The 27,508-nt window shown below is 45.2% G+C and overlaps 1 protein-coding gene across 3 annotated transcripts in view; it reads left to right on the forward strand.

The window, feature by feature from the left end:
• Tec (tec protein tyrosine kinase) overlaps positions 1–27,508 on the forward strand; it is a 106,041-nt gene that overhangs the window by 41,784 nt on the left and 36,749 nt on the right. The gene's annotated exons all lie outside the window — the stretch shown is intronic.

A 27,508-nucleotide genomic window follows, 5' to 3' on the forward strand; every position in this document is an offset into this window, starting at 1 on the left:
CACAGATGACGATGGCGAATGTCTGGTGGGCCTGGTGTTTGGGCTCAGTCTGGGCGTTTCTCTCAGATGTTGCTTTGCTTGTTTCATTGTTTTCTTATTCCGTGTTTTGGTTCCCTTCATTCGTACAGAATGGCATTGCTTTTCCTGGACAATCTCAGCTCCGCCATTTCTGCTGTGGCGTACCACCGTGACCTGTGCTATTCTTCAGACTCACACCCCACAGAACCAGATTCCCTTAACTAAAAAACCCCCAAATCTTGCAAACCAAAGCTTCAAAACTTTTACTGTAAAACTAGAGCTGAGGTGAGACCATGCTCACTCTTCATCCTGTTCACTGTGAACACATACATAGGTGTGCCTAGAACCATAAATATGACTGGTTATGTCGACTACCTTAGTCCTACTGAGAAGTGTCATATTTCATGATATGTATGCTAAATTTCTTTTTGTTATCCAAGAAGTTCATAAATCCAATAGAGTTTTAGATAAGAATTACCAGAAATAGGGATTATCTTAAAATTGCAAGCAGATTTGGAGGGAAAGAATAAGCTTTTGATGTATGGCAATGATTTGTTATAACTTGGATTTAATGTAGTTATTCCAGGAGAGGAATAGAAACACAGCAGCGACAGTGGTAAAAGGCAGCACTTTACTAACCCCAAACCTGCAGAAGCCTGCATTGTCAACTTAGAAATATATACTGATACTGTTGAAGTTCAACACAGAAAGGGCCGGGAGATGGCTCGGTGGTTAAAAGCGCTGACAGTTCCTTCAGAGAACCTGTGTTTGATTCTCTGCATCCACATGTATTTTCACAGCCAGCTGTTACCTCTAGTTCCAGAGGTTCTGATGGCCTGTTCTGGCTTCTGTGGGAGCCAGGCATGTATGAGATGCACAGATATACATATGGGCAATACACCGTACCCAGAAAGAGAAAGTACAGCACGTGGTCAGCTCACTCTGAGGATGTTTAGTCTGTAGTTGGTCCTGGATGTCTGTGAGGGGGTGGTTCCTCTCACCACCATCTCATATGCTCAGATCTATTCAATAAAATAGTGCAGCATTTGCACATAACCTGTGCACATCCGCTTGTGTATTTTAAATGACCTGTACATTGTTTATAATACCAGATACAATACTGATGCTATAAAAATACTCATCCTATATTCCTTAGGAAATAATAGCATGAGAAAAGTCTGTGTATGTTCAAACAGATGCATTTTTCCCTTTCAAATATTTTCCAGGGTTAATTGACTGTGGACTCAGAACCTATAGATCTGCAAGGCTAACTGTGCGAAGTTAAAAGTACCCTGACTGTTTAAGCAGAATGAAAACACAGGGATCCCTTCTTATTTCAGATCCCAGTCTCTTTCTGAATGTCGGGTGGCTTCAGTCATGGTGAGAACCGTACAGGGCAGATTGAGGTGGTTGTCCCACATGTAGAAGTCCCTCTTCTAACCCTTATTCAGAGTCTGTGTCTTTTCTGACTCACTGGCCCTATGACCCCAGCCACTAGCTGAGTTTCTTTCCTGATTCCCGCCCCCCCCCCCAGCTCCTCTAATGTGTGGGGGTGGCATTTTTAACTTCTCATGATTTCTGCTGTCATGGATGGGCTGTCATTCCTTAGTGACTGGTCACAGAGCTATTGACTGTTGGGGGTAGGGATGTAGCCAGGTGCTAGATCAAATGTGTGCTTAGCATGTTCCAAACCATTGACTAGATCCCCATCCCTAAACATTGACTAGATTCTGATAAGAATGAAGAATGAAGTAACTACTAACAATACTAGGAAGACTTCCGAGGGGCACCTCTCAGCCCATCTTCTAGAAAATCCTAGAGACGGTTCACCCCGGCATCACTGCCCTGTCTGGGGGGCATGTGTCGGTGCCCGTTTGCAGTGGATGAACCTTCTGCTTTTTTGTTTCTGTTCTTCGAATCACTATTCAAAAGCAGAGTGAGGCAGGGAACCCACGAGACTGTTGAGTTAGAAAGTAAGATTCTAGAGCTGGGCTGTGAAAACCACTGGAATCACTGAGACATTTAAATTTTCTATAGCTCTTCCGTCTTCACACGAAAGCTGGTGAAGAGACTGTCTGTTGCTTCAGTATCCCCATTCTTGGCCCCCTCATGGCCGTTGGATGCTTTGTTAGAACTCGGAGTTAATCATGATGTCCACCCTTCCTTCAGTCTCTGCACCCGACCCCAGCAACACGACGGCAAAAGCCTTTCCTGAGACGGTTCCTGCTGACTTCACTTACGGGGCTTTTCACAGTTCTCGAGAGATTCTGTTTTAGACAGATCATCAGAAACCCAGTTAAAATATCTCCTGGAAGTCTCATATTGAGGAACTAGTGTTTCAGGTTACCTTGGGCTGTTGATTTTTTTCAGTATGCCTTTTTTTCTCTCTTTTGGTGGTTAATTCGTTGACGCCTGGGCATGTTCCAGTGAACTGGGAAGCAGAGATCATGACAGTTTATGGTACACCATCTTCCGGTACCACAGACCGTGGAGGTTCGTGAGCGATGCTGCTTTCTACCCAGGGAACTAGATGACAGATGGACTAGGCTGCTTGCCCTTCCTGGGGAGGCTCCATGTGACATGGGGATGGGAGTCAGGGAAGTGCAAGACTGGAGTTTGTTCAAGAAAAATGCCTACTGGATACTGACAAGAGAAAATGGTGAGGTGTTGAATAAAAGGAACCACATGGTATGCGAATTTTGCAACAGTTGTTAGCTAAGGAAGCAGGCCACTTTAGATTGGGCCCTGGTGCTCTGTGGCTGGTTTGCTGCCTGCAATACTGTGGTGGGCAGCATGACACTACAAAGAGACTGTGAGGTCGGAGGGGCTTCAACAGTGTGGCAGGGCCCCTGAGAAAGCTTCTTTGTCAGACTGTCTTTGGATTGCCAACCCCCACATAACGACTTGGAGACTTATCATTAATTATGAAAGCTTGGCCTTTAGCTTAGGTTTATTTTCAACTAGCTCTTACAGCTTAATTAACCTTTTTTTTTCAGTCTACATTCTGCCACGCAGCTAAGTCACTTCCTCTCTGTACTGCATGCTCAACTTGGTCCGAGTCTGCTGGTTAAAATCACACAACTAGATTCCTCTTCTTCTTCCTCTTTCTCCTTGGAAATCCCAGCTGTCCCCTCCTGCCTAACCATTGGCCATTCAGCTCTTTATTAAGCCAATCAGAAGGCGCCTTTGGCAAAGACACATCTTTACAGTGTATACAAATATTCCCCAATGTCCCCTGCTCCACCTCCGTGCTTAGAGTCACAATGAGGGCTTCCTAACAGTGCTGGATAATTTTAAGTCAACTTGACACAAGCTTAAAGTCATTTGAAAGGAGGGAATTCCAATTAAGAAAATGCTTCCATAAAATCAGGCTGTAGGCAAGCCCGTAGGACATTTCTTAATTAGTGATTGATGGAGGAGGGCCCAGCCCATTGTGGGTGGGTGCTACCCCTGGGTTGGTGATCTTGAGTTCTATAAGAAGGCAGGCTGAGAAAGTCATGAAGCAAGCAAGCAAGCAAGCAAGCAAGCACATTCCTCCATAGCCTCTGCATCAGCTCCTGCCTCCAGGCTCCCTGCTTGTTTGAGCTCCTGCCTTGACTTCCTTAAATGATGGATTACAATGTGGAAGTGTAAGTCAAAGAAACCCTTTCCTTCCCAACTTGCTTTTGGTCATCATAGTGGTATCCTAATTAAGACACCAACTAAGACAGCGCTTGCTCACAGTTCAGCTGTGAGTTATCACAGTGGGAGAACGCAAAACAAAAGCAAAGTTTCCAGGCACCAGGTGAGGTACTAACAATAAAGGATGTGCATGATCCTCTCGTACTGTGACAGTGAGCATGTCTGTGAGGGACGATTGTTATAGATTCAGTACCCATCGTGTGTGTCTTAGGAGATACCAAAATTACACATGCTGGAAGGATAGCAGCTGTTTAGCACAAGTCATACTCGTGGTTGGTTGAGGTACAGCGAACCACCCTGACCAGCTTTAGAAATGTCAAAGTTGCCAGACACTAACCAGTGGCCGACTCTGCAAGCAGGTCCTTCTTAGCCTAGTGTTCTCGGTGTGACTTTTGGAACACGGTATGTGCTGGCCGCAATGCTGAGTATGTTTGTTTCACGCACGTGGCTTATTCGGTTTCCTTTCAGAATGAGGAACCAAGGCAAAGAAAGATAAGAACCTTGCATAGGGTGTGCCATACCATACTAGAAGTTGCACATTCTTGCAAGAAACTGCAGGGCTGTTTCTTCAAAGCCTGTCTTTGAAATCACTTTCCTGCTCCAGGAAAAATTAGGGTAAGAGAAAAAAAAAAAAGGAAAGAAAGAAAAGAAAGAGAACCATTACTGCGTTCTCTGTAATACAGATAAAATTTTACTGTAGAGGATATTTTACTATTTCCAGTTAAAACTGTTTTGAATTTTTTTTGTATTGAGAAAAACATTCACACTGAACAGTTTTTTTCTCTAGTCTGCCTCTAATTGGATGCTCTAAAATAACATTTTCAATTTGTGTATGGAGTTTAAAATGATTTTATGTAGATTGTATCTTTTTATACGCCTAGCTTCATTTTCATCTCCATTTTGACACGAGCACACATCTGATGTGGTCGTTCCAGAGAGGCCTCTGTGCCAGGACGATGATGCCACATCACGCAAGCTACGTGGAGACAGGAACTCCTGGGATTGGCCCCTCTCTGGCCCCTGCCCTATGTATCTGTCACTCTGTTTGCTTGTTCATTTATTATGTCAGTAGTAACAGGGTTGCTTGGTAAATTCTAGAAAATTCTCGAGCTTGAAGAAGTGGTTGTGGGAAGTTGTGGTTTGGAATGAAGTCAAACAGAAGTTCCTAGTAACCTGGAGACCCATTCTAAAAGTTCTAAAGTAAACAGGACGGAACCCTTTGCCCATGAGTATGTATTAGCTTGTGCAGTTTTAGAGCTGAGTTAAATTGTAGGATAATGAAAAAGAAAGACTTTTTTCTCTTTTTCAGCTTCCCAAAGGCTGTGGCAGGGATCATAGCTTGCCCATCTTTGTATTTCTGAGACTTTGGTACAGGGTGGACACTCAGTTTGTCATACATAGTTGAATGGATTCAGGTGAGCTAGGGAGACTGTTACTCTAGAATCAGGTTTATCCGTGACCACCAGATGTTTGATTCACTGGGATTCCCTGACAGGAAAATGGAAGCCATCAGTTACAGTTATGATGTCACAGACTGCTGCATGCCTTGGAAAACTCTTGTGTTCTGGAGGGTGTCCTGGGCTATATGAGGAGTGTTCTCTTAACTAGGCTTGGAAACCTAGAAGTTCTTAGTAATACAGAGATGAGAGACACCAAGATGAATGTTTCTTTCATTGTAAATTAGTTCATCCCCAAGTGGAACCCTCGGGTATATGGGCTTTCTAGTCCCTTTCTGAAAGTTCGTATCTTGGAGCACGTCGGTATGGCATGGGAAAATAACCCCGTTTGCTGTAGACCCTCTGAAAGCATTTGTATCACACTGAAGAGTTACTGCTCCAGATGTCATAGCCCACCCCTCATCCCAGGCTTGTAGCAAACACTGGGAGGGTGCACCTGGAACCATGAATAGAACCATGCCTTAGTTTTCTCCTATGCATATGTATCTCTGATAAGGCTTAATGAAAATTTTATATATAGAAAGAGTTACTAATATTTAAGAGCAAACAGAAGAATCATTTTTATAGCAAAATTGCTACTGGAATATAAATATTTTAGTATTACTACAATTGGTCTGATACCTGAGTTGGCTGCTAATTTGTGATATATACAGTATAAATACATTGGATGATGGGTTGTTCATGTCCCAGGTGGGATGGACTTAGATATCCTAAAATATTATCATACCACTCAAAATGGCATTAAATTTAAAACTTATAAATTGTTTAGTTCTTGGAGCTGGAGAGATGGCTTAGAGGTTAAGAGCACTGACTGCGCTTCCAGAGGACCTGGGTTCAATTCCCAGCACACACATGAAAGCTCACAACTTTCTGTAACTCCAGTTCCAAGGGACCTGACACCCTCACCCAGACATACATGAAGGCAAAACACCAATGCACATAAGCTAAAATAAATGAAAAAATTAATTGTTTGGTTCTGAAATTTTCCATTTAATAATTTTGGACCATGATTGATTTCAGGTAGTCAAACTTTAGGAAGCAAGACCATGGATGAGCAAAAATTTTTGTATTTCATGGTTAATACAGTGGTTAGTGTAATATCATTATTAATTTTTTTTTGAGGCAAGGTGTCTTTGTGTAACTCTGGCTGTCCTAGAACTCTCTCTATAGACCAGCTTGGCCTCAAACTCAGAGAGAACCACCTGCCTCTGCCTCCAAGTCCAATACGATATTTTTCACGCTCTCAGAATCAACTGTATCATTACATGAAAAATCATTTTATTAGCATTTGAAACTCTCTGTTTCTGAAATAAAGCAGTATTATACCAGCTTTTCATTTATATTTTGCTTCCCTTTCTTATGTCTCCTCTTTCAATTTTGACTTTTATTGGTTGTCTTCTCCTTGGTACCCGACCTTCTGCCTCATTTAAAAACACCAAGATGCCAGATCGGAAGTCTAAAGGTCTGACCCTACATTAATTTGCTAAATTAATTATTTTCCCTGGATAATATTAAACTTTTTGTCCCCTTAGGAAGCTGATATCTTTCAAAAAAATCTTTTAAAAGATTTCTTTTTATTATATGAATGTTTTACATGCATTGAGGTCAGAAGATGGTGTTAGTTCCCCTAGAACTGCAGTTAAGGGTGTCTGTGAACCACCACTTGGGTGCTGGGAGTCAAACCTGGGTCCTCTGCAAGAACAAGTGCTTTTAAACAGAGCCGTCTCTCCAGCCCCACGTGGACACTAGCCATATCAATATCCAAACCCTGGAGTTGACGCTGGAGCCACATCTCCTTCAAGTGCCTCTAAGTTTTACCCTTTGTTGTCTCTTCCTCCTCCATTCTCAATCCACTTGGTGTGGGGGTAGAGCTAGGCGGATCTCTGAGTTCAAGGCCAGCCTGGTCTACAGAGAGAGTTCCAGAACAGGCTCCAAAGCTACACAGAAAAACCCTGTCTCAAAAACCCAAAAAAGAAAAGGAAAAAAAATCAACATTTTCTCGTGTAAGTGGTATTGTCTGGTTTAATTTATTTATACTGTGTAGCTCTGAGCAGCAAAAATCAACAAAATGGTTCCCACCAAGTTTCCTTTGTTGAATTTTCACAAGTCCTAGCTCTCGGCAATTTTTAGTGATAACCAAAAGTCAAGTTTGCATCGAAGTTTTATTTAGCTCTCTTTTCCCCACTGAATATATTCAAAAGACCGCTGAAGGGACCAAAGGCAATTATGGAAAATCCGGCTTCCAGAAAGTTTGGGAAGTAGCACAGTTGAACCCAGCTGGTTCTCTCCACCTCTCTCTTCCCGTTTGCCTGCCGTACAGTGACTGCCTTGTCTTTGTCACAACTGTGGCAACTTCCTGTACACGTCCCTTTCAAAGTACTCTGCTGTCAGTTAATGTTAACAGGCATTTTGTTTCAGGAACTGCAGGGCTACAGATTCTGAGAGCCTGGAGCTGCTTCCTTGGGATCCCCAGTTTCTTCTAAGTGTTGACTGATAAGAGAAGGGATGGGGCGGACTGACACCAGAGGCGTGCCTGCACGCACGCACGCACACACACTCTTACCCACTTAACACAAACACACACCCTACCCCCCAACACATATATATGCACCCTGTCCCCTAATACACACATGCCCTACCTCACTAACACACACACCCAACCCCTCTAACACACACACAAACCCTACCCCTAACACATACACTCACACCTTACCCTACTAACACAGATACACATTCTACCCCCAAGACACACAAACACCCTACTCCCAACACAATACATACCCTAACCCCTAACACACACACACACCCTACCTCACTAACACACCACACACACATGCACACACACAGAATAGGGATGATTGGACTTACCTTGGGACACTGTTTTTGGAATGGAATATACTTAGAATATAACATAGAAACTGTTGTGATTTTTTTTCTTTGATTGGTTGGGAGGTGTTGTAAGGGTTTTCAGATCGTCTTCCAAGAGCAGGAACACAAGAAAGGATAGGCAGAGAGAAGTCATTTCATGCAAAGGGGACATGCGCAAAGGCACCGAGGGTAAAGTTGGACTTGGCGAGTCTGGAGCTTTTATACTCCTAGACCTATGTGTATACTAAATACATACATACATACATACTCATACAAAGGGGTGATTGATTGGTTGTCGTGTTGGAGAATTAGACATTTTCAGAGCCAAAGAGACTTTGAAGAACGACCTCCAGACTGTCCAGTTTTGGAAACTCAGGCTAAGGAAGTGATTTGCTTCCAGTCACCCAGTAACTGATAGGCAAGTAACTGAGAGACCAAGTGCTCGCTTTCTGATTACACCACTTGAGTTCTGGAAACTGAAGTAAGTTGTGCAAACAAGTTAGGGCACTCTGCCTTATCAGATAACGCGGTGGCGTGAAGTTGTAGCAGATCCCAGCAGGATGAGCATGGAGCCCTGTGGGAGAGCCAGTGACTCCTGAGGCCCTGGGTTCAATACCAGTTCCAAGGGAAGAGGGCATGAACAGGGGATAGTCTGATTGATAATTGCCCAGAGACTTTAGCTTAAGAACCTCGTCCCTGTGAAGTAAGCACCATAGCCCCTTCTCTCTCATCTTTTGGACATTCCCTGGGTAAACACCTCACTCTTTCTGAATGTCTGCACATTCATTCCTGTGATATCTGTGCTCCCGTTTTCCCTGACCAATATCAACACCTAATAATTTCCCCGAGACCCCAAATTGTTTAATAATTTAAGCGTGCCAGTACTTCACACCTGTTAACTCCAGCGAGTTTCTGCTGTTGGGGAGCCTGTGCTTCACACCTGCTAACCCCAGCGAGCTTCTGCTCTTGGGGAGCCTGTGCTTCACACCTGCTAACCCCAGTGAGCTTCTGCTGTTGGGGAGCCTGTGCTTCACACCTGTTAACCCCAGCGAGCTTCTGCTGTTGGGGAGCTTGTGCTTCACACCTGTTAACCCCAGCGAGCTTCTGCTGTTGGGGAGCCTGTGCTTCACACCTGTTAACCCCAGCGAGCTTCTGCTGTTGGGGAGCCTGTGCTTCACACCTGTTAACCCCAGCGAGCTTCTGCTGTTGGGGAGCCTGTGCTTCACACCTGCTAACCCCAGTGAGCTTCTGCTGTTGGGGAGCCTGTGCTTCACACCTGCTAACCCCAGCGAGTTTCTGCTTCTGGTGAGCCTGTGCTGTGAGCAGAAAGCGTGCAGGGAAGGCAGAAACAGCTTTAGACGCTGCCACGGTGGCTGCCACTCTTGCCCAGTATCTTTTTGTTGTTTAGAGGACATCCATCATGTAAATTTAGAAGCAGGCTGTTGTGTGTGTGTGTTTTAAAGTATTTACTGATGTTAGTCTCTCCCAGAGTGAAAAGCAGACATTACCGTATATGAACAGCCACCGGAAGACGTCGCAAGACGATTTGAAAAAGTGAAATTACATTTTGAGTTGTTTCGAAAAGGTAGCAAAGCACAGGCAGAAGGGGACTTATAGGCGCATGCGCCACTCACCAGTGAACACAATGGAATGAATAGTTTTGTATCCTGACACTGTTAGCTTAGGACTCTGTGAACAGGCTGGACCTCCAAGATACCTGTTGAGGTTTAATGATTACCAGTGAGACTGTTAGCTATTTCTTAACCCAACTTTATGTTTGTCTTTTTTTGTTTTTAATTTTTAATTTTTTTTCTTCTTATATAGTCCAGGGATGTCTTAGACTCACTACGGAGCCTAGACTGGCCTTGAACTGCCCACCCCCCAAGACTGGATTATAGGCACAAAATGCTGTTCGTGGCTTAACTTTCTTTTTTCTCATTTTAGAAAACAGTCTCTAAGATTAGCAAATGCATTGGTAAATTTCCCAAAAGAAAAATTGTTCAAAATGTGACAATATAGCTGTTTATTCAGTAAAAATGTAAGTAAGAAGCTTAACAAACTGCTAGTGCTCCATAGTCTGTTGTGAGGAAGGCCTTTCCCGTTATTATTCTATGGTATTGAGGAAGGCACATGAACGGGCCCCATTCCTTCCTGATGAGACTGCAGCACGCATGTTTTGATCCTCCTGGAGGGTTGGGGTGTAACCTACTGGAGTCATGTGCTTTCCTTTGTAATATGGGGTTCAGCTCATCTGCCTGGGCGTGGTGGGGGACCAGTTAGTTGTGACAGAATGGGAGAAGCAGGGATAATGGAGAGAATGATCCTGGGGCCAGTTCAGCTCAGTCTGATGGGACCCCAGTTTTACCTCTGTGGGGTCTTGCGAGTTTCTCATACTGCCTGGGCTCTGCGGGGAAATCAGCCTGGCTTCCCCACCTGTACTTCTTGTTCCTCATCTTCATGGGCAGGGTTGTTTGCGGACGCTGTGGCTTTCTGATTACCCTGGACTCTCGGCTTTCCAGATGTGCGATGGTGCCATTGTGCCTATGGAGGGGTTCCAGGATCCTTTCTATGCAAAAACTTGATACAGAGATCCTTGGAGGCATAGAGGCTCTGCATACATACCCATGCGGCTCTATCTGCGCAGCCTTCCCATAAATGAAGCCTGTAAGTTATCCACAGCTTCATCACACTGACTCACAAGTGAAGACCCCAGGGACAGCCAAGTCAGGTGCACTCCCATTTGGCAAGGTGCCTCAAGCTGTCTTATCTCTCTGGCTAGCACAGTGACTGTTAAACCACACGGTGCTACTTTCCACCCAGGGGGACTTCCTTAGACATCTTCTCTGGCCACCTTGGTGTGTGTACTTCCTTCCTTTTCCCTTCCTCTGGCTCTCTGTATTAGGCCTTGAAAAGGGCACCCTTTGCCAGTCCACTTACCCCTGCTTCTTCCTTAAGAAAGACCACGCGCTATGTTTGTTAAGGGAGACTTCACTGTGGAAAGTGGTGGGTACCTTATGATTTAAGACAATTAGAGTCCAAGGTCCATTTGCATTTACTCGCAATTGAAGTGTCCACTTGGGCCTTTTTCTCTTAGGCTGTCTGCTTTCATTTACTTTTTACAAGATATAGAATATATATTCTAAGTCAAGCCATTGTCTGTATGTGCTTTATACTTGTGTTTGTGGTTTGTGGCTTGTCTAGCTCTCTTGTTCTAAAATTAAATTACAATTTTGAATTTATTGGTGTATGTGTGTACACATGCGCCGTGTCGCCTGTGTGGAGGTCAGAGAATAACTTTCAGGAGTTGGTTTTCCCTCTACAATGGGTTCTGGGGATTGAACTCAGGTCATCTGGCTTGGAGGCAGTGTCCTCTTGGGTTCAGACATCTAACCAATCCCTTGTCCAGTTACTTTTGTGTGTGTATGTGTTCACGTATATATTTCCTCTTATTGTGATAAAATAGGCATAACCTAAATTTACTATTGTAACCATTTAAAGGAACAAGTCAATGACCTTACTGTTGTATAAAAGCCACAAAAATTCAGTTCCATCAATCCAAGTAGAAATTATCTCCATTAAAAAAAAAGAAAACTCAAAAGCCTCAATTCCCCACTCCTTTCAGCTCCTACCAACCATCAGCTTGCCTTCTGTCTCTGGACTGGATTGTTACAGAGATAGGATTACATGATAAGTATTCTCTTGTTCATGACCGCTTTCACTAAGCTTGATGGTGTCTAGCATCATTCATGCTGTAATATGTCTTTTTATGTCATCCCTTTTTCTGGCTACATAATACTCTGTTGTATTGGTGTGCCGTATTCTGTTGATTTGTATAAATAACTATTTCGATTACTGTTATATTTTGGCTGTTGTAAACAGCTGCTGTGAATATTCATATTTCTGTGTAGACCTAGGCTTTCATTTCTCTTCTCTATAGAAGTTGAATTGCTCCGCCTTTGAGAAACTATGTTTTCTCTTGATTTTTTTTTATTTTGTTTATTGGTGTTAGGCTGGCTTTGAACTTGTGGTCCTCCTCTCTCTGCATCTTGAGAGTGTGCCTTACAGGTATGTGACATCCATCACGCCTGTGTTCAGCAAATCGTCCACCGCTCTTGTTTCTCCTGTGTACTCGCGTCCTTCCGTGAAGCGGTGCCTCGCTGTTGTTTTGCCTTAGACAGACACTGTTGAGTGTCTTCACGTACCTTAATTAGAAAAAAATGGCTATAGGCTATAGCTCATCTGGCAGGAATGACACTTCCAGCCCCCACGGATGCACTAATCAATGTCTAGTACCCCGGGGACCTGGTTTTTAGCTTTGTCAAGTTCTGTGGTATATTTCCACTGTGTCTGCCATCTGATGTCCAGCATGATGTTGAGGACAGAACTAGGTAAGGATGCTCTCAGTGGCTCCAGCACAACAGAGGGGAGGAGAGCGTGAAGGGAGCTCCATTGAGGCTGCCTGACACTGCATGCAGGGCCCTGCAAAGCCACTGTGCCATTCACGTGTTAGTCTGGGGAGAAAAGGATTGAGTAATTATTATCCACCCCTGGCTCTTTAAACACTGTCTTTGAGGCAGGCTGTACTGTCTTAAAGAAATCCTAAGCTGAGGAGACTTAAATAATCAGCTGCTGGCTCCCAGCTAATTAGAGTCAAAGTGAGGATTGATGTAGCCTGGGTCTTCGTTATAGCAGAGCGCTCTTCTGCTCATTAAGTATTATGGGTTAGAGTTTCCCTAACCTACCCCAGGCTTGGTGCTTTGCAGATTCAAGATTTAGTACATTGCTGTGTTCAGGTCTGTCATTTGTTAGGTGAGACTATGCAGAGCCAGATGAAGAAGTGGGGAAGGCTCAATTAGTAAAGTCTGCAAGGGACCCTGGTGTGAGCTTCCAAAAGTCCACTTCCGGGCAGTGACCTCAGACATGCTCAATTAAACCCAGCAGGGACTGAAACTCACTCAATGCCTTCTTTCTTGTGTGCCCCTGACTCCAGACTTCCAGAGTGAAAGCACTCGCTCAGAGAAACTGTTTGTTTTTATAAACTGTTTCAGGCCAGTGAGTCACTCAGAGCTGGGAACAGTGACAGCGTCCCCAAGCCTTCCGAAGACTAGTTGTCCACCTCGGTGTGCTGTTTTCTGCGCAGGGACCAGAGGCAGAAGGGGAGAAGTGGCAGGAGGAGGGAGCCAGCCTGTCTGTTATGATCTGTAGGGAACTGGATGGAGCATGGCTTCCTAAGCTTGCCTGCCTAGTTGAACAGATGTGCACACATGTTTAGCGCCTTTGTCTTGTATGTGACTGCCCCCCCCCCCCCCCCCCCCAGGGCTTGGAAGTTTCTGTGGTGTTCCTCCCAAGGGGGATGAATTCCGACTGCCTAAGCAGATGTCCCTGAGTGACTTCCCAAGCCTGACTGAATTCTTGGTGACTTTTTCCCCATGCAAGGCTTTCTCCAGAACAGCTGAGCTCTGCAGTTTGTGTTCCAGAACCCCAGACACGCTTTCTCCTCGGATTTACTTTCTACACTGGTGAAGTCTTTTCCTCCGCCTGGCTTCCTTTGTGTCTGGGTCACATGTGGAGGTGACCGAGTTCATTGTGGGTGTCCAGTTGTCTGGGCACATTCCTGGGACTCTTCTGTGGGGGGAGCTGTTCTGGGGAGGAGCCAGCCATTGTCCTGAGAGGCCCCTCCCACTTCTGAGTTTCCAGCACAGAGTAAGGAGGTATGGGCAGCTCACTTGCCTCTCAGCTCTCAGGTCCAGGGAAGACTTCTTCTCCTGCTGTCTTTTATTGTTTCCGCTCCTCTGGTGTGAAGACGAGAAGGCTGGGAGAGTTGGTCAGAACAGGGTTTTTTTTTTTTTTTTTTTTTTTTAAGATTTATTTATTATGTATACAACATTCTGCCTCCATGTATGCCCGCAAGCCAGAAGAGGGCGCCAGATCTTGTTACAGATGGTTGTGAGCCACCATATGATTGCTGGGAATTGAACTCCGGACCTTTGGAAGAGCAGCCAGTGCTCTTAACCGCTGAGCCATCTCTCCAGCCAGAACAGGGTTTTTGACTGACTTACAAAGCCCTGGTCTTGACATCCTGTGGTCCTCCCTCCCACTCACTAGTTCCCGTGACACCGAGCATCAGTGTCCTCAGCTGTGAAACAGAGATGATGACAATTACAGCCTTATAGGGGTAGCATGCCCTCAGGTAAGCAATGCCTCTCAAAGGGACACTAAATAAGTTTGGAGCAAAGCCTGGCTCGAGTGAGCCTCGGAGGGAAGTCAGTGATGTTGCTGTTGTGAACGCTCAGGGTACCTGGACCTATTCTAGTTTTGAGCACTTGTTTAGATTTGAGAGGACAAAATGCCTTGCCCTCTACCTTACATTTCTTTAAAACTTAAAGGATGCCTAACTGAAATTGGTTTCGAGACAGGGTTTCTTTGTAGTTTTGGGGCTTGTCCTGGAGCTTGCTCTGTAGACCAGGCTGGCCTTGAACTCACAAAGATCTGCTGTCTCTGCCTCCCCAGTGCTGGGATTAAAGGCGTGAGCCACTGCCGCCCAGCCATTGTGTAGCTCTTTTAACCAGTAATGGACATTTTAAGATTATCATTTGAGGGAACTTCCAGGGTGTGTGTTGTGGGGGGTGGGGAGGGGCAGTTTGTCTACCTTCAGTGAGCTAGTGTGTTCTGGGGCTCTGTTCATAGTTCCTGCTGGCTTGGCTCCAGGGGTCAGATACACATGAATAACTTCCCTGCTTCTCCTGTTGGGGGGAAGGGGGACCATCCACAGTCTGCCCCCAGCTTGTCTCTGCAGGTAGAGCCGTAATTATGAACCTGAATGTGGATGCACGTAGTGAAGAGGCGAGCAGGCCTGCTTTTCATCCCACCTGACTCCCGCATGGTTAGCTTTACAGCCAAAATAACACACAAATTGTATTCATTTAAACACTGCTTGGCCCATTAGCTCTAGCCTCTTACTGGCTAATTCTCACATCTTGGTTTCTATTAATGTGTATAGCACCACGAGGCTTACCGGGAAGATTCTAACCTACGTCCATCTTGGAATGGAGCTTCATGGCGACTGACTCACTTCCCTTCTTCCCAGCATTCTGTTCTGTCTACTCCACCCACCTAATTTTCTGCCCTATTAAAAGGCCAAGGCAGTCTCTTTATTAACCAATGAAAATAACACATAGACAGAAGGCTCACCTATATCAGATGCATTCCTGGGTCCTCTAAAAAGATTTCTGTGTCATCACTGTGGGCCTGCTTCTTATTTATACTTACTCAGCTCGAGTTTATGTTGTAGAAATGGAAATTTTAGCCACAGGCTTCAATTCTGTTACCTTCTTGATACTTAGAAAAATGTAGTAGGTCTTCCTGTCATGTGGTATACAAAAGCCTTAATTTTTGTTGTTGTTGTTGTTTGAGTCAAATTTTCACTCTTGTTTGTGCCTAGGCTGGCCTCAAACCTGTGATTCTCTTGCCTCAGCCTTCAGAGGGCTAGGAATGTAAGTGTGTGTCACCATGCCTGACTCAAAACCTTTGCTCCTAAGAACTGTATCTTTGCATATTGTCTGCTAATTCTTTACTTAATAACTCTCAAACCCATAGAAAACATATACACAACACCCCCAAAACCGTCCCTCGAATCAGAGAATTGAACTTCCTACTCCCCTCATCCCCTTTTGGGGGACAGTGGGTGGACAGGGTCTTACTGTGTATCCCTGGCTGGCCTGGAACCCTGTATGTAGGCCAGGCTTACCTCAGACTCTACCTGCTGCTGCTTCCCAAGTGCTGCTATTAAAGCCACGTGTCACCACGCACGACCGCCATCCCTTCATTCACCTTTTTCAGCTGCTGCGAGGCTCTGTTGGGTCCTGTTACCTCTGCCACTTTGAGCACAATTGGAAGAAATATTCCTGGGCCTTCTCGATGGTCCTGGCTCTTTGTTCAGTGAGTGATTGGCAGTGTCTGCCTATGTCAGTTCCATGGCTCTTGTTCTGGTGGCTTCTTGTACCCCTCAAAGGCTGTCCTTTCCTGGCCGGCTTCCCAGATGTGGTCATTACTCACTGTTTCTTCCCAGTTGGCATTTGCCTTAGGAGACACTGTCTTTCCATGGCTTCTGTTAGTGTCTTTTCTTGACAATTTTCCCTGTTCTTCAACCACATGTATACTGAAATCTGGACTCACTTGGTTCTATAATTCTACCTATATATAGCTCAACCCTGCCATTTTCCCTTTATTTCCACCACCACCTTAATCCAAGCCAGCGCTGCTTCTTAGGTGAATATAGTAACACCAGTCTGTATGAGAGCTCAGTTACCTGGTGCCATACTGGCTTCAAATGTAGAAACTGTTTTTCCTCTCTCAATGTGGATGTTGGAAGTAAAGCCTGGAGGCAACTGTTCAGAACTCATAGGGCTGGATACAAACTAGAAATCTTGATTCTTGCCTTTCTTGCCTAGCTTAGGTCTTTTACTGTGGCCCATGATGGCCACTGACACTCTATGCCATCTTATCTGAATGGAAGCTGAAAGAGGCAAGAGACGCAGAGGCAGGAGGGTACCTCTCCCACCAGAACCGCCTTTAGCAATCTTCCCTTGTGCTTCTCACAAAGACTTTCCATCATTCTTACTGGTCAGAACTTAGCCACATGGTCAGATCTAGGTACAGACTCCTTTGTTCTGGACAACAGCATACCAACCTCAGAGTAGGTGTCATTAATAGAGAATGGGTATTGTGGTAGACAGCTAGCAATCCCTGTGCATTGTTAGAGGAGGCCCCTTGTTCATTTCCGGCTGCTCAGACCCAAAATAATTACACAGAAACTGTATTAATTAAATCACTGCTTGGCTCTAGCTTCTTATTGGCTAACTCTTAGACATTAATCTAACCCATTTCTATTAATCTGTGTATCGCCATGTGGCAGTGGCTTACCGGCAAAGTTTCACCATGTCTGACTCTGGCAGCAGCTCCATGGCTTCTCTCTGACTCTCCCCTTCTTTCTCCCAGCATACAGCCTAGCTTTCTCTGCCTAGTTTTGTTCTTCCCTGCCATAGGCTCAAAGCAGTTCTTTATTCATTAACTAATAAAAGCAACAGATAGACAGAAGGACTCCTGTTTCCCTTCTCCTCCAGTCTGCTGTACACAGTGATAACGAGACAAACATAACCATGTGCTTCCCTGCGACTTGTTAGGAATGTCACATTATCCCTCCACACACCCCAGATGGGTAGCCACTGCCTGCCGGCTCTCAAGTATCTGCATCCCTTCTCCTCTTCACTTCCCTCTGCTCTCCTGAGTTCTGGTCCTTGAAGACATCCCGACATGGACTCTAAGCATTGGCTGTGTTCTCTTTCTATAGCACGTCTCCCTCCATTGACTGACTCAGTCCTGTCCTTTTCAGCCCCAGCTCAGTAATCACATCTTCCCCTAGTTCCACTGCACTGTTCCTGATTAGGATAGATTTCCCCGTGTGGACACGGGACACTGCTCAGTGCAGTGGAAGTGCCCAGCATGCTGTGGCCCCTAGGGTCAATCCTTAGGCACCACCCCAGATAGCAACTCAACACCCAATCTATGTACTTCTCTATGCAATGGCATTTTCCACATTTACTTTTTAATTATTTGTCTCTGCTTTAACGTGAGTTGATTTTAGTTTATTATCAGCAAAATTGTATTACCCTCTTTCTCTGGTGAATGTAGGATCCAGGACTGAGGGGGCCTGTGGCAGACTGCTTTTGTGTTCCATCTCAGGAAAGGAGAACGGGAGAGAGCTGTCTTGCCAGGCAGCCAGAGTACAGAGCAGGGCTCGGAGTGGCGTCTGGAGCCATCCCACCAAGCTCACACGATGCTGCTCATCCTAAAGGGAGCTGGCTTCCCAGGTGCACACTCTGTGGGCTTTGGAGCCAGCAGCTGCTCTCACTCTCCAGCTGTGACAGTGGACATTGGAGCAAACTCAGAGTCTCGGTTCCCTCACATGTCAGCGGAGCAAACACCCTCTCCACAAGACTGTATGTACGTCCTCGCCTGGCGGAATATTCCAGACTTCTCTGTCAATGTGGCTTAGAAGACAGGGAGATGGCAGGAGCAGAGATGGAGTACAATTCCCTCATCACTTCCTCGATGATAGATACTTTGCACAGTGGAAAAGCAAGATTGGCTCCTGGCTTAGGAACAGAAGGGCTTTGAAGCCTTTTTTTAGTTTTTTTTTTTTTAAACAAATACTTATACAGCATGGAGAGGAGGGGGAAACCCCTCTTCTTCTCTGCTGATTTTAGTTTTTCTGGCAGAGGCCCTAAAAATTAGACTATCAGAAGATAAACAGGAGAAATCCAGTACTTCTTCCAAGTGCGTGGGCACCTTCACGTGGAGAAGGAAGATGCAAAGAGATGGCGCAGAGCTGAAAACTCGTGTTCCTGGCTGACAGCCTCGGCTAGCACAAAAATCAAAGAAGGCACAGGTGGCCTGCACAGGGCTCAGACAGTGTGGCAACTGTTTTTGTGTTGTGCAGAATTCCCGACACAGAAGCTGACGAGAGGAAGGATTTGCTTTGGCCCATAGTTTCAGTCCATCGTGGCAGTGGGAGTGTGTGGGAGACAGACCTGGAAACAGAGCAGTACCTGAAGCAGGGCCAGGCTGTGACCCAAGACCTGGCTCCTGTGACCTCCCATCACCAACAGGACCCGACTGTTTATCTGCAGTAGTGTTCTCAACTTGTGGGTCGTGAGCCCCATGAAGAGGGGTAGGGGTCGCATTTTGGATGTTTATATTATGATTCATAACAGTACTTCATATGAAAATAATGGTATGGCTGGGAGTCACCACAACCTGAGGATCTGTATTAAAGGGTTGTAGCGTTAAGAAGGTGGAGAACCAGTGCTCTACAGCCTTTCAACACAGCCCAGCCCAATATCTAAACATACACCTTAGAGGACATTTCCCACTCAAACCACACGCATGGATCTCTGTCAGCTCCTTGTCCAAGCTGTGGAGAGCCCTGCTCCCTCCCCACCAGGGGACTTCAGGAAGAAGGCTGGCTGGTGCACTTTCCCTGTACCCACTATTTTCACGGTACTTTTAATGGAAAATAGTCACATCCCTTGGTCGTCTACTGGGGGTAGTGCCTCCTTTCCGAAGTGCTCACCGTGGCAATGTGCTCTGTAAGTCAGTACTGACTTTATTCTCATGACTGTGAGGCAAGTACACTCATTCCTTTAACAGAAGAGGAAACTGAGGAACAGAGAAGTCAAAGAACCTGCCCAGAGTCCCAGAATGTGTTGCAGAGTCAAGAACCGAGCACAGGCAGGGTGATCCCAAAACTCAGAGCCACGACACCATGCCACCCCTATATAAGTCTCTGATCGCTTTTGACTGGCCAAACTATGTATTTACATAGGAGTCCAACATGGATTAATGTTGCTATTTGCCAGCATCTGAGACCGTCGCTAACGCTTGCCTGACTGGTATCCACTTGCCTTTGAACTGCTTAACTTAAGGAAGAGAAGCATTTGGCCAACGTGTCCCCAGCTCTTGTGCACTAAAGGCCGGGAAGTGCTCACTTCACTGGATGAATCAGTCCTGGTTTTGGTTCCGTGCTGTCAGTGTGACAGAGCTGAAATAGCCTCGAAGGGTAAAAATAGCCCAGTCACATGAGGCGCCAGTCATCCTTTTTGACAAGATTTGCAAAACCTGAGGAAGTCAAGGTAAGCTGCTTTACAGAGAGCAACAGATGTTAAAGCCAGCCATGGTGGCCTGAGCCTGTCATCCCAGAACTTGGGAAGCGAATGTAGGAGGATGGCCGCAAGTTCAAGTCCAGTCCCTCTGCATATTAACGGGGCAGTCAGGACTTCAGAGCAAGATCCTGTGTCAGAAAAGAAAAGAAAAGAATAAATGTGGCGGGCAGTGGTCATTTCTGTTGTTCTCTTAAAACCTTAGCGATCTTCCTACTTCATCACATCCCAAACCAGGTTCTCATCCCATTTTATTTGGTATTTTATTTGCCAAGCTTTGGCACCAGTCCTCCCATGTGCCTTATTGGGGTCCTGAAGGTAGGTATAAGAGACTTTCCTTAAAGTCTCGTGTCTTATGCTTTCACACTTGCTAGGCCTCCTGTGGTTTTGAGAGTGTTAGTAGCTACCTGCCTGTCAGCTTTTATTAGCCAATGAGAGTAATACATGTTCGTAGTGTAGAAAAGGATTGTTCCACAGCAGGTAGGTACAGCGAAATGTGTCCCTAGGAATTGTTATTGCCTGCATTGGTACAGTCTTACATGAATATTTGAATATTATTCTCGATTTAAGGAATGGAAATGAAAGTTTTGCCTTGAGTTTTTCACGTCCTGTTTTTATTCTGTATATTACTTATAGTCCTTGGTTTTAGGCAAGAGCCTGGACAGCAATAGGAATATTACTTTTAAAGGCTTAATCTTCACAATTAAGCCTCTCTTCTGTGTAACCACTAGCTTGTTAATGTAAAACCTTCCCCCCCCCCCCGCTTCTATGGTAGGTTGTGGTGTTTTTGCTCTCCACTAGATCTCATCCTTATTAAAAGAAGACAATTAATCAACCACGAAATTAGAAAAGCCTTTAGGTTTTATTTCTTCTGCTTTTTCTGATCCTGGAAGGGTCTGTCTCAACTTATTTTCACTGGACACAAGAAACTGCCATTGCCCCCCCCCCCCCCCCCCCCCCCCCGCACTTCCCTGACTCTCCCTGATTAATGGCACCTGCTTGGGACTTGTTCTTTGAATTCTGCACCCAGTGGAAGAGGAAAGAGTTATCTTCTGAATAGATAGGCCTTTGGGGCTTATTTGAGACTTTCAGTAGGATGTGCCCCCTTTTCTGTGAACAAGCAGGTGGGACCTCTGTATCCCTTCCCGTATTGAACTTGAACTTTCATAACAAACACTTTTCTTCTTAACCTGAGCAAGCATGTGCTTGTAAGATTTCCAAGGTCAATGAATCGTCTCTGCTTTGACCTCTGTCGCGATACTTTGTGTCCGTGATTTTGCAGAAGTCAGTAGTCTGAACGCGACTAAGTGAAGGCGGGATCAAGGCAAGCTTGCGGATTGAAGTAGACACAGATGAAGCGCAGTGGATGCCAGCACAAGCTTTGGGGCTTTATGCGGGTTGAGGACCGCAGGTTCTAGGAGTTGTAAATTTCGTCTTTTTTGTTGGCGATCCATATCTTACTCTTTTGTGATTATATTTCACATACATTATTATATGTTTTTAGTTTCTTTGGTCGGCATTCTCTGGATGCGTCTGTCGTGGACCTGCTGTGTCAGCAGCTTCTTTGGCATTGTCTGTTTTAGCACACTGACTAGGAACGAGGCTGACGGGATCTGAAATTGTGCGGTGGCACTGAGGGACCCCCTGGTAGGACAGTGGTGAGTGTACCGACAGGTTCCTCACAGCTGGAGCTGGGAGAAAGGGTGGGAGAGCGTACACGGCGCAGAGTCAAGCGAGCGTGTGCACACCCGGAGAATTCTTACAGAGAGGGATTCGGCTCCAACAAGCACCATTTTTATCACACCCAAATACATAGTCAGCTTTTCCCCGCCCCCTTTGTTCACCTTTTGTTCATATTTAGCTTGTTAACTTGTTTTGGCCTCATAACTGCACAGTGATATAAGCACAAGACACTTCTATTCTGTGCTCTGTCCACACATAACCAAGTGATAGCAAATGAATTAAATTCATATAGCACTGAAGAATTTAGGACTGAGCTCGGATTCAGGGAAGATTGTGACTTTGGGTTAATGAATTGCATTCTCCATGGCTTGGTTTCTCTGTCTGTAAAATGTGAGGACTTCCTGAAGTCCTCTGTGTGCAGGGCTGACGTGGTAGCTGGCCCACAGCGACTGAACGTGAGTGATGAGCGCACTGTGATTACTCTTCCGTAAGAGTCCGTAAGTGCTCAAGCTCGAGAGACCCGGTGGCTTCTTTAACAAGTGTTTTAGGTAAAAATGGTTTTGCTCAGCGTCTTGTGATATTCAGTCAGCCTCATAACCCCTCAGACATTGTTTCCTGGCGGCTTCCCAGAGTATTTGTAAACTATAATTTATGTTAGTGAGGGCTCTCCAGAGCAACAGAACCAGTAAGGTAAAGTGTGTGTGTGTGTGTGTGTGTGTGTGTGTGTGTGTTATGCATATGTGTATATGCACATATAGGTAGGGAATTTGTTAAGATATATATATATATATATATATATATATATATATATATATATCTCAGACAATGCCAAAGAAGCTGCTGACAGCTTATATATAAGATTGATTATAAAAACAAGCTTCTGTGACCATGGAATTGAGAAGTGCCACAGTCTGCCATGTGCAGTCTAGAGATTCCAAAGCCAGTGATAGTTTGGGACAAATCACAAAGTTTGAGACTCATAAGAACCAGTGGTGGAACTTTTCAATCCGTAGCCAGAAGATTGAGACCTAAAGATGGGGAGGAGGGTGTGACATTAGCCATTAGCCAACTGATGTTTGGGGTTACAACAGATGGGTTTCCCACTTAAGAGCAGAGTACACTGGCTGGTTACTTTTCTCTTTCTTATGAAAATACCTAACAAAAGCAACTGAAGGAAGCAAAGGCTTATTTGGCTTATAGCTCGCATGCATCCATCATGGTGTCAGGAGGTTGAGGCAGCTGGTCACATTGCAGAAAGTGATGGAATCCAGTACTTAGCCCCCTTTGCTTTTTTCATTCGGTCTGGGATCCGAGCCCATAGAATGGTGTCTCCTACATTTAGGCAGTGTCTTTGTGCTTCAGTTAGCTAATCCAGATAACCCTTCACAGATATGCTCGTAGGTTTTGACCAAACACTGGGCAGGAAGTGACCTAAAGAAGGGAAGATGTTTCGTGGCTCATGTGTTAAGGATATAGTCTATCACGGGGAAGTCCCGACAGCTAGAAGGGCTCGGGTCTGTGGGAGCAAGAACGTGAGTCTACTTTCTCGACTCTTCCCAAACTAATGCGACAGAAAGAGGAGCCAGGCTACCCAAGTTCTGCCCCTCCGCTTCTTCTCATTGGACTCCACCTCCCAAAGGTTCCATATTTTCCCTGGAGTGCTGTCACCTTGACCTTTCAAACCATAACAGCCAGTGAGCCTATCTCAGATACAGCGCCCTGCTTCCAGCTCCTTCTGCCACTCAGTAACGTGTGGCTTTAGGCAAGGTCTGTTTTATCTCGGCATCTACCTTCCTCGCTGAAGCTGGCAGTGCTTTGGGATGGTGTACAGGGGACTTAAAGCTTTGAAAAGCTCAGAGGCTGTGCATGAGAGAACACTATGCCCCAGCGTAGGAAAACATTACTGCCACGGTTCTTTGTGTATTAGCTGTTGAGTCAACATCTAAGTCTGAGGCAGCCTTTTTAGCTTGGCATATTCTAAAATGAGTGTGAGGCAGTCTCACTTCCCCTTCATTTTAAGTTTTGTGGGCAGGGGTAAAAAAAAGGCTGCATAAGTAAAATTTACATGAAAAAAGGTAGTGATGTTGGTTATGTCTCCCCAGGCCCCAGTGTTCACAAAAACATGGAGTAGAGTATAGCAATAATGAATTAATTGTCTTACTGGAAGAAATGTTAAAGAGCTATCTATCTATCTGTCTGTCTGTCTGTCTATCATCTATCTATCATCTATCATCATCTATCTATCATCTATCTATCTATCTATCTATCTATCTATCTATCTATCATCTATCTGTCTATCATCGATCTATCTGTCTATCTACACAGAGAGAAAACCCTTCTTGTTTCTGATAGTACTTTTCCAAGGCCCCTGGCTTCTCCAAGGTTCCTGGGTGGTTTTGAAAAGCTGACACACCAAGAGTTACAAGGGGGGACAAGAGTTCCAAGAGTTACATGGAACCAGACGTACAACGAACACATGACTCTTGATGGTAACTCTGGGTGCCCTGTGAGTAGCTTAGCATGGCAGGCCTTCTTACCCTCTGAGCTGCCTGACCTGCCAGGAGTACCTTGAGATGTGGCGACACCAGACCCTGCTGTGCCTACCGCAGAAGTGCTGTGAAGAGCGGAAACATTTATCTACACTGAGGGTGGCCATAAGCATTTCCAGCTGCTTCCAAACATCTGCAGCAGCTTATTTAATAGTTACTCAAGTCCTTCCCAGTGTTCCACTCTCCAACCTGATTGTCCTTTGCTTTTCTCTGTCATGGCTCATTGTATCAACTCAAATTCCAAGCTGTGCTTCCCACTGTTCATGCACTGTTGAATTCTGTATTGAATCCCCAGTGTGGCAAGAACAGCTAATTATTAGCCCGAGAGAGCTTCGGAGCAAGAGTCCTCCGAGCTTGTGAGCACTGAGAATATGGTGAGCGAGTGGTCAATGGCTTTGAGTATGGTATGTCCCCAACAATAATTACTTTTTTGAGAATATGCCTGGTTATCTAGCACTCCTTGTTACCAGTTGAGACTCAAGCAGGATAGACCCCAAATCCTCAGCCTTGTATGTGAGCATTGCCTAATTTGGTCTCAAATAGCCTTTTTTTGGGTCATTTCCTACACTTCTGATTCAGCCATTGTGCATATCTTTCAGTTCCCCAGACACTCAGAGTTCTTTTGTGTTTTTTTTTTTTTTGCAACCTGAAACCTTCTTTGTTTTCTCTGCCGAGAAGCTGCTCTTTATCCTTTGAAAACCAGGTCTGAATGCCACTTCCTTAAAAACCCCAACTTCTCTAGCCTCACCCCCACCCACCTCCAGGCTTTCTCATTCTCAGATTAGGAATCATCCCCTCTTTCACCAATGGTGTTCGGTGAAGTCTTGTAGAAACCCTCTGCTCTCTACCCTACCTCTGAGACTTCAGCACACAGCCCCGGAGCTGGCAGAATGAGGCAATGAAGGAACAACTCTAAAGTATGTCCATGTGAGTGCAGTTTTCCCTAGAGGCCAGAAGAGAACACCACGTCCTCCTGAAGCTGGAGTGACAGACTGTTGGGAGCTGCCCACTGAAGGTGCTGGGAACCACACTTGGATACTCTGGAAGATCAGCAAGCAGTCTTTTTTTTTTTTTTTTTTAACTTTAAACAAAATTTTATTACACAAAGGTTGTCACATAGTTGGATACTTCTTTCCTTTGTACAGTTACTCTCGCTCCACGGAAAGGCTGCCTCTGACCTCTCGTCTGGTGGCACGAGGGCCACAGTCCTGACTGTGACAGAACAGGACTGCCCTCGGTCACTCAAGCTGAAAGCAGGACACTGGTATACATGGCTCTTGCACCCAGTATCAGGAATGTGCAAATGTCTTTATTCAAAAATACAGAATAAATTATCTGTAGGCATGGACAATGACGAGAGTAAACCATTATATATTGTCAGTGGAAACCAGTAACTCAAGGTTATAGTGACCAGCCAGCCTTCTCTTCATTCTCTTCAGGGGACTTCTCTGAAGTTCCCTGTGAGGAGCCTGCTTTGAGCTTCCTGTCACAGTTCATTGACAAGGGAAAAGCGCTATTCTAGGAATTAGAACGTGCCACTCCCATTCTGCCTCCCATTCCCCCCATCATGCCCATTCCAGGGTCCTTCTCTTCTTTAGGAATTTCAGTCACTACAGCTTCTGCTGTTGTTAGCAAGGAGGCCACCCCAGCAGTATCCAGTAAAGCAGTTCTTTCGACCTTTGCTGTATCAATGATTCCGTTTTCCACCATGTTCAGAAATTCTCCGAGCATAGCATCATAACCAACTTCTGAGAAACTCTACAGAATTTTCTATCAAAGACCCTCAACACCTGCATTCTTAGCAATAGTCATCGTGGGAATTTTGAGTGTTCTTTTAATAATTTCTATACCTATTTTCTGATCTTCATTAGAAGGCTTTAATGACTCCTAGGCTGGGATGCTCTGAAGCAGAGCACTGCCCCCTTCTAGAACAATGCCTTCTTGAGCCATTGCTACAGCCCCTCAGACTTCCAGTGGGGAGACAGAATAGAAAAATGGGGGAAATGGGGGTCCTGAAAAGAGAATTAAGCCCCTTATTTTATGATAATTTCCTGCTAACTGAGAGTTCAAGAAATTTCAGCACAAGGGGGTAAGGTCAAGATTGTCTGCCAAGATAATGTCCTCCTAACGGCCATTCGTGCAGGGATGTTCAAAACAAGGATGAACTTCATTCACTTAGGGTGAGAATGTCTTTGACCTTGAGCTGACCTCATTAGCACTCCTCTCTCATCCCTAAGATATAAGTAGTGCATTTCCCATAAAACCGCTTCATTGATAAAAGGAAACTCATTAGGAGGACTGAATAGAGCAGATCATGAGCTCATATGACTTTTGCTTTTTAAAGGAAAAAAAAAACCTTTTAATTTAAAACTTTTTTCAAGACAGGATTTCTCTGTATAACCCTGGCTGTCCTGGAACTCACTCTGTAGACCAGGCTGGCCTCAAACTCAACCTGCATCTGCCTCAGGAGTGCTGGGATCAAAGGCCTGTGCCACCACTGCCTGGCTTTTAACTTCATTTTGTCTTTGAACCCTGTAAGTCATCTCCTTTGAGCAGTGTGAGTGAGCCACAAAGCCTGATGTGAGGCTGTTCTTCTTGCCAGCCGTATCTGGCTGTCTCCTGCCTCCCCGACCCTTCGTTTGCCTCCAGCTCCTCAGTAGCTGCATGCCATGGGGAAGGGACAGATCAGAAGAGAGCAATTCTTCGGCAAGGCTATGGAAGAGTCTGTATCCCTGCTAGAAACCAGAGTGGAACCTTCCTAAGCAGACACATGCTTTCGTGTTCTCCCTCCTCTTCCTCCCTGACTCTTCATGGTTAAAGCATACACGCATATCATCTCTTAAAGTTGGGGTACCATTTATTTCCGCTTTTTGAACTTGTTACCTTTGATTCATCCTTGCTCATCTAAAATTCTTTTCTGAGATGGAATCAGAGAGCTGATTTTACCTGAATACAGGTCCTCGGGCTCCCAGTGTCTGTGTTGATCGGTGTCTCTCCACTACCAGACAGTTACTGGAAGATCTTTAGATCCAAAAGCCCAAATATTAATTAGCATGTTAGGAGATCTTCATAGACCATGTGTGTAAAAATTAGTTCACTATCAAAGTCATCCCCAGTTTTCTGTTGATAGTGACCTACCTCTGACACTGGCTGGCAGTAGCCCAAGGTTGATGATGTGGTTGGAGATAGGCATTTTGGAGGCAGAACACACCCTCCTGCAAGGCTTGTGAGCTGGCTGAATGGTCTCAGTCTCCCGGTCTCCCGAGGACAGTGGTGTTGCCTCCAGGGGTTAGGGATGAGGGATCATGGAACTTTCTGATATTTCTAAGTTAGCAGGATGATGCTCTTGCAACTTCTACCTGTTAGTGAATAGAGTACCTAGGAGCAGGATGGGTAACCCTGCCTGACAAGACAACGTGTAGCAGATTATTTACAAGGTCCCTAGTCACCTTTCCGTCCTGCCTTATGCTGTCCTCAGTCACTCTGGTTTGCTTTTGCTTTTTTATTTAGCAAATAATCCTGAGTATGTTGCTTT

This window comes from Microtus oregoni, unplaced genomic scaffold (assembly GCF_018167655.1).
Source record: "Microtus oregoni isolate MIOR12 unplaced genomic scaffold, Mior012 000021F_ref0000039, whole genome shotgun sequence".
In the NCBI taxonomy this organism is placed as follows: Eukaryota; Metazoa; Chordata; class Mammalia; order Rodentia; family Cricetidae; genus Microtus; species Microtus oregoni.